Source organism: Anser brachyrhynchus (assembly GCF_964034855.1).
Source record: "Anser brachyrhynchus genome assembly, chromosome: 2".
Classification (NCBI taxonomy): Eukaryota; Metazoa; Chordata; class Aves; order Anseriformes; family Anatidae; genus Anser; species Anser brachyrhynchus.
In genome coordinates this window covers 110,862,799-110,870,886 of record NC_137695.1, presented here as the reverse complement: position 1 = coordinate 110,870,886, position 8,088 = coordinate 110,862,799, and the positions used below count along the sequence as shown (strand labels likewise).

Genomic DNA, 8,088 nt, shown 5'->3' with positions numbered 1-8,088 from the left:
ACCCACAGAAAACAACAGCTCACAGCCAGCTTCTGAACATGACTCAGGACTTAGCAGCTCCCAAAGGGCATTTTAGCCTCTTTTGGAGGCTAGCATTGTTTAACAGCTTGGACAGGGCTAGTCTGTGCCTGTAGGTTTCAGTGCCAGAGTGCAGACCAGGGCAAATTTAATTATCTAATGTGAGGAAGCCTTACAGTGCTATACATTACATGTGTCAGGAAAATCCAGAAAAGGAGTAAGTGGCCTGGTGGTTGTTCACCAGTGAAAAGGTGAGCTGAATCAGTCGGTGGTAGAGGTAGGGACAGTACCCTCTATAGAGTGATCCGTATTAGGGCAGACATAATTTCTTGAACCTTCCCTTCCCTTCCCTTCCCTTCCCTTCCCTTCCCTTCCCTTCCCTTCCCTTCCCTCTAGTGATGAATCATCATCCTTACTGAGCTTCATACAAACTATAAACTTCATCTTACAGCTCCTGCAGTAAGAAAATATTCAATAAATAGGCTTGTGAATAAAATATTACAACAGATTAATGCCATTTTTCTATTTATTTCCTATGGCTAGCCATCTCTAGGAAGTAAACTAAGGGAAGCAGAGGGTCTGTGATTTCCTATTTGGTATTTTACAGGTTTATGAGTTGGCAAGGACTTTCATCGTGTCTAAATGATGGTTATAACTGATAGAAGTTTGCACTGCTTATTTTTATTTTTATTTTATTTTTATTATTATTATTTTTATTTTTATTTTAAGATCTCTAAGGAGTGCTTGAGAGATTGTTTGACCTGATTGTTTTCCCTAACTTGGACAAACCATTAATGGAGCCTTAAAATGTTCAGTTTATTTTTAATACCTCTTCTGTTGCAATAGGTGAGAAGAAAGGAACTTTTGCATGATCCTCCCTGCTAAGTGCTTTAGCATGGCCCATACCATTGTTGCATATCGACAGCTCGTCAAGCAATGACCCAAGGCAAAGTGGCCATCTGTCTACATATAAGAAAAAAATATTTTCTAAAATACAAATGGACAGGTTGTTCTAACATTTTCAATGTAATTATTACTTGCTATGTGTTGTCTAGAGCCTGCAGTATCTCCAAACACCAATCTGTATGTGCACACATAGAAGCATGCATACAGTTGTCAGTATTAAGCAAAGAACACAGCAAAAAATGAGTTATATTCTGACCATGACATTTGAAAATAATCTTGCTTTTGGGAGCTTTGATCTGTGAATTTCAAAATAGAGATTTTAATTCATAAGACAGAAGCTCAGCATTCTCTGGAGCTCTGAACCTCTGGAGATAACTCAGTCTGGACAAAACATTAAAACTTACAAATTCTTTTCAGAACCTGAGCCACCTTGTAATTTTTTCCAGCCTGTAAAACTTGTTGGCTTTATACTCTTACACATACTGCACCATAAAAGATCTAAGCTGCAATTGTACTGCAATCCATTTCTGAGGGCGAAAAGGCTGGCTCTGCGTTTGGATTCGCCCTGGTTTTCTACTGATGCAGCCCCACCAATACTGATGAGACCACTGCCACCAGTGGTAATGAGATTGCTCCTTATTTGCAACTTTGAAACGATTACAAGCTTTCCTTCTTCCCGGCAGTGAAGTTTCAGCACCGTTTACTGACACTCAGGGAAAGCATACTTGAAATTCTTGCCTGCTTTATGTCAAAGCTGCATCTGCTAGGAGAGCTTTATCTGTGAGAAAGTGAAGGAGGTTTCAGATAACCTCTGCGACAGACCCTTAAACTACAAGAAGGTTCATAGCATTACAAAGCTGTGAAGTAAATTTAGATTAGTGTGGACTAAATATAAACATGCTGTTCACTGCCCTGAGCAGTCGATGTGAATGGGCTAGACTCCTGCCAGAAATATGAGCGTAAGTCCCTGCTATGCACTGATTTTTTTGTGGAGGCTGGAGTAAGTCAAGGAGATACCCAGCATGAAAACCTGTTGAATGGGACCCCTGACCTTCACTCTGCAATTGCAATGTAGAATAGCAATAATTAATTACTGAGTAGGAACAGTTCAAAGATTTGTGAGTCAGTTTGATGGCCATGAATGCTTTAGCCACTGAACCAGTAATGTAGGACTCCAGCAGTTACCACTGCATGCAGAGACCACCTTTGCTCCAACACATGCCTGTCCTGTAAGGTGCCTAAAAGATTAAAAAAGAAAAAGTAAAAAAAAAAAGTATTGATTCAGACATCTGGAGCTCAACAGAACACAGATATTAAAGTAACAAGGAAAATTAATAATTGTGGAACTAAGAATTTTTGAAGGTGAATCAGTGGAGACCTTGGATGAGAGGTATGTTTTACCCTCTCCCAGAATATAACATAAGGATGAAGGCTTCGTATCAGCAAAGAGTAAAGCACCACTTCTTTATTTCTTTAGCCTTTATGAATAACATTGAGGAACAGGGAATTCAGCTTAAGAACTGATGCTGCAGTTTGGTCAGTTTGGTCCACAGAGCCTGCTGACTGAGTGAGGGCATTCATTCGGACTCTCAGTCAGGAGATCCTTTTAAGCACAGATGAAACCCACACCTGTTCACCTCATGCACATTAGGACTCATGCACTCATGTCTATGAGTCACATACCCACAGGCCAACATCATTTAAGTGCCATTGACTTCAGCGGGATCTGAGACTGACTTCACCCTCCTTAAACAGGGATGTTGCTCAGAGCAGTGCCTGAAAGCTGATTTTCCCCAAAGATGACAAGGACATATTAGCATTCATTGGTACATGATCAAACTCTGAGTTTGGGTGGCTCTCATAAGACCGTGTTTCTTAAAATCTAATGTGTCTTACTGCATTTTCTTATTTCCAAAGAATCTCTTTTAAGTCCTCAGTCATTAAAGCCTATTTTGGGAGTATTTTTCTGCATTAACTAGATTTCATTTGATTAAATTCAGTATCTAAAGGTATATAAGATTTTCAGTGCTGCTATTTAAAATACCTAGGGAAGCAATTTTTGTGTGGTGTTGATTAAAAGATGGCTTAAACTAGTAAGCGTAATACTCCTTTTATATTATTTTTTAATTTGCAAGCTAGGGAGAAACCATACAAACATCCCAAGATATTCATAATGAAAGCGACAAAGAGAACAATTTGTTCAGAACTGAAAAGCAAGTCAGACTTCATATATCTGTCTGTAGAAAGTGCATTCACAAAAAACCACTCTCCTTGACATTAGCGTTGGCAATGCAAGTACTGAGGAAGAAGAAATAACCCACTCCTTCTCCAGTCTCTTGGAAGAAGTATGCAAGGTTATTTTCTTTTTTTGTTTTGTTTTGTTTTTCTTCCTAATTTTAATGCAGGGGCTCACATCAGCCAATTTGTGTTTTAGGGAAGGTTGTCATCTAAAGCTCAGCCTGAGTATTTCTGGGTTTTGATGAGAGTGAATACTTCATTTAGCTGACATACCTGAGTATAAACTGCCGGGCTGTTCTTCATCCCTTGCTATCCATGCTACAATGAAAGAAAATAGCTCTGGATCAGCTTTGTGTACAGATAGCAGGAAAAGCAACACAGAAGCCTTCAGGGTCTCTCGCAGCAGGTTGAAGCTTTCAGCAGACCCGTAAACGCAGCACAGCAGTTCCTGGCTTGTACGAGTGCAGAGACAGGAGCTGCTGGGGACCATGGCATTGCTCTGTACCCTGGCCAGCCCTGCAGAATCCAGCTTGGCAAGCTACCACTTCCCAGCCCTGTAAGGAGCCTGCAGGAGGGTTGTGGAGATGGGAGCATGGGGATGCAGGTGCTGAGGAAGGGATGGGCAGGAGCACAGATGGGGGATACACTTACCCGACGCTGCCTTGCTCAAGGGAAAGGAAACACAGGCGAGCACTTGGCTGTGGTTTTATTTACCAGTATCAATATAGTCACAGAGACCCTGGGACATCCCAGTCTACCGTTAATTATTTCTTGTCGCTCCTCTGGCAAGCAAAGAGCACGTTTCAGGTTTCCTTTTGTCTTTGCAGCTGATTTAATCACAGCAGCTCCTAAATCTGCTGTTTGGCTACAGCCTTCGAGGTGAATCTTGGATCACAAATATATGCTCCACTGCAAGACAAAACAAACCTAATTTTGTGCCTCAGGCAGCAAAGCTGCCAGTGCAGATTGTTGCTGAGTACTACAGCCACTTTTATGGACTGGGAGCACGGAAAGGGCAGCTTGAGCACAGAAGGGGAAACGTGCTGCCGACTCCCTCCACTGGCCACCTTGGGAGGCAGAAAAACACTAAACAACAACTGCAAAAAGTTAGAGAAGATAAGAAATGGGCAAAATCCTCTCACCACCTCCAGGAAAATGAAGAGACCTGCTGCTACCTGCTAAAGGTAGAGTTGTGGTTTGCTTATAAACTGCTCATGCAAGGTAAATGATATTTAAGGAGAAGCACTTCATTCATCTGCAAACTGAAGGACAAGATGTGTCATCTGGCTAACAAGAACAACAAATTAACAACAATTAAGCTCTGCCTTTAACCACCTATATATTGTTAGGAAGGTAGCACATAAGCAATATTGTAGTAGGATATATAGTTAAAGTTAGGAAAAAACAAAAAACAAAAACCAACCCTGTCAGTGCTTTGTAATGCAACAAGTTCCTGCTGTTAGTAGAATTTTGCCTGCGCTGAGAGACTCTTATTTAAGAGAAATACCCAGTGCTAGGAAAAAGATTAATGGTCTGAAGCTCTGCAAGTTCAAAAGTGGAAATGATGTGTGCTCGGTTCTACCTTTTTCACATTTTTTCCTTGTCTTCCTCCCTCAAGCCTTTGTTGGTATGAAGCTAGACAGTGGCCAATTGCTTTTCAGTTGAGTATTGGGTGATACGGATCTACACGCCTACACCCAGAAGAGCTCACCCACAAGTCTTAGCATATTTGCCTATTGAAGGTATAATTTTTATTTTTTTTCAGTTGCTGCCAGTGAATTTCAGTGAACATTGCAAATTTCTCATGACAGAAATGATTTATTACCCAACAATTCTTATGCAAATTCAAAGATACAAGAGATAGGTCGCTACCTGGGGACAAACTAACCTGAACTCTTCATGCAGGAGACTGTTTTGCTTCATGTAAATGGATTTGAGGAGGTAAGAAACTGACTGTGAGGCCTCATTTTGGGATGAAAGGGGCACACGCCTCCTCACTTTCTCCATCATGGCTGCTTTACTCAGAGACTTGTGCTGCCTTTGGCTAATGTAGACCAGGCAGCACTGATTAATTGTGGCTAAGGATTTTGCCCTGTGCCTTCTTGCTTACCAAATACTCAGTAGCTGAGGGATCCTTTTTTGCAGAGTCACATACTTTGACTCAAACGTGTGGGCACAGAAAAAGGAAATGGCAATTTGAGTTTTAAAACCAACTTTTTACATTTAAAAAAACTGCAAAAGTATAAGTGCAGACTGATTTAAATCTTTCATGGTGTGGGCACTGTCTCCTGCTCTGTGCATTGGACAAAGCAACACTCAAGTTGCCTAATCTGTCTGTCGCAAAGATTATAGTAGCTGTAATGGCTGATGTCTTACATCATTTCTAGACCAGGAGATCAGCTTTAAGATGGATCAAAGCACTCAGGAAAGAAGGAATGTCACCTTTGCTGCTTTCCAAACTTGGCTGAATTATTGTGTCATTTGGTAACAAGAAGTCTATCCTTACAGCCTAAGGAGAAAAAACTATCCTGGGCAAAATCTAATGCTTATAAAGTAGGGCTTTGTGTCTCAGAATATGAGGATACAAACGAATCAGATGGATCAAACTCTCCTCACAGCTAAAAGATGAAATCGTTACCTTATGTTAGATACACAACTGCTGTTTAATTTTAATTTATGCTGACTATTGTTCCTTCAGTAACTAAGAGTAGAAGAGCGTGAGATTACATGACCCTGAGTCTGTACAGGAGAGGCAGAAAAAATTTTGGAGAGGGCTCCAAAGATCATTTTTGCACATGAAACTCATGCAAACAGCTTCAGGGATGACTCTGCTGTCTGGAGACTTTATCTTCTTGCTGTATGAGACAAAGGATCATAATTGCTATTACCAGGCTGTGAGTCTGATGTTTAACAAGCCCAAAAATAACATCATGGTCAAATTATTCTATGGATTTGGGACAACAGAATGGCCACATTAACGTTTTGCCTTATGATGCCTCCAATAGAAGAGAGTAAGAGCATTAGACAGTTCAGAGTTATGATGCTAAGGGCAGTCTTCAAACTGCACAGATCAAAACGCCCAATGAAATGTTAAATAAAGAGAAATGTGAGAAGAACAACACACGATCACATTTTAAGAGCTTTAATATGTACAAATTTGGCTCGACTTGAACAACTGAAATAATTTCTTAAATTGAATAGGAATGAACTTTATGCACTGTTCAGAAAAGGAAGCAGATAAAGCACAGCATTTCAAAACCAGCAGCTGTTCAAATATAAATTTCCTGTTTATTGAGATTTCAGTTGTATCAAAATAAAGGTCTCAGAGAGGCTGAGCAAGTCAATCATTACATACCTTGTTAGTGTGACAGCCCCCTGTGTATTGTTTGACTGGAAATAAAACACAAATACCCCAAGCCCCTACTGTGTCTGCTTCATGGTGCATAAATCTATTGTGTGTCACATCGCTTAGAGTTTTGATGGCAGACTACCAAATTGCAGAGGAAAATACACAATCAAGACTTCATTTTCATAAATGAAATAAGAGTACACACAGGAAATACAGAACAGAAGTGTTTTCATTAGTGCTATTTCAAGGGTCCATCACTCAAATTGGAGACTTCTGCAAGCCTCACTGAACATTTGATTACATATGTAAATAAGTGAGTTTTCCAAGTGTATATTATTTCATTTTCCAACTTTAATGGCATTCAAAAGCTTTCTTGTAATAAGAAACCTGGCCTAAGTTATTTTCAGTGGTATTACATCCTGTACCTGGCTGGACTGACAAGGACAGAGCTCTTGGGCTCTGCCAGCACTGCCACGAGCTGCCGGTGTGCTATGAGGGCTTCCTTTCACAGAAGCCTCCTTGGAGATGTACCTATATTAGACGTATTTAAACACCAAAATGCATGGCCTTCAAAGCCAGCAATAGAATCAGAATGCATTCCAAAATGAAGGTTGAGTTAGCTGCTATCTTCAAGTCCTGTGTTCCCCTTTACCTAATTATTTGTATTGAGGAAACACTTTGAAATCATTGACTTAGTTTTGTTGGACATTGAACAGAACAAAAATAAAAGGAAGGATCTTACCTCTAAACCTTCTGATCAAAACTTGCATATACATTGTGCTAGGAAAGCTGGCAATTTTGGGAAGAAGTATAAAAAAAGACAGGACATAAAGATAATGTTTTCACCTTCCTCACATGCATCACTTCTGGAAGAAAAGAAATAAAACAGATGACTGAGAATTAGATTTTTGAACTAGATTTTGAGAAAAAGAGAAATCCAGTATTGTGTAGTAGAAAAAGTTGGCTAGTATTTTCTGGGTTAAGTTGAATCTTCTTAATGTTATCACTCTATTTCCACTGGTACATTCCTTCCAAAACTTCAAACATCTGTTTGCGTTATTTCATTGAGCCCAGGGGGTCCCAGGATTGAAATCATGTCTAACTTAGGAAAGTTGGTCCCCAAAGAGGGCTCTATGCAACACTGCCCAGAATAAAGGAAGAAGGAAACAAGTTAAGCAAAGAAACAGTGTGTGGGATCCAGTCTGCTGAACCTGTGCGCTGAGCTTGTGTTGAAATGCTGGATGCACCGTGAGGCAGTCCTACAGCAAGTGCCAAGTTTCCTGTCTTGTCTGTGGCAAGGATTCATGTGAAGGTCTCCAAGGGAAGTTCCTGTCTCTGCAGTGTAGATGTTACCTTTGTTCACAAAGTTTTGTCTCATTACAGGCATTTTCTCCATTTGCTGCACAAGATCAACCCTAAGAAAAAATATCATAAAAGCAACTGGGACAAGAACAAACACAGAAGCATGTCTGAGTGTTCAGCCTTTGTGCTAAATGATGGGTGACTATCAAGAGATGATATTTTCTGAGGATCCACCAGTACAATGGTACAGTCAACAGCAACTGATGGCACTTTCA

General features: G+C 40.3%; 1 long non-coding RNA gene across 1 annotated transcript; it reads right to left on the bottom strand.

The window, feature by feature from the left end:
* Positions 1-543: 543 nt before the first annotated feature.
* Positions 544-6,498, bottom strand: LOC308190740. Its single transcript, XR_013947465.1, has 3 exons — positions 3,814-6,498; positions 3,436-3,480; positions 544-2,162 (listed from the first exon to the last, which is right to left on the bottom strand). It is a non-coding gene; the product is annotated as an uncharacterized lncRNA (long non-coding RNA).
* Between the last annotated feature and the right edge of the window lie 1,590 nt (positions 6,499-8,088).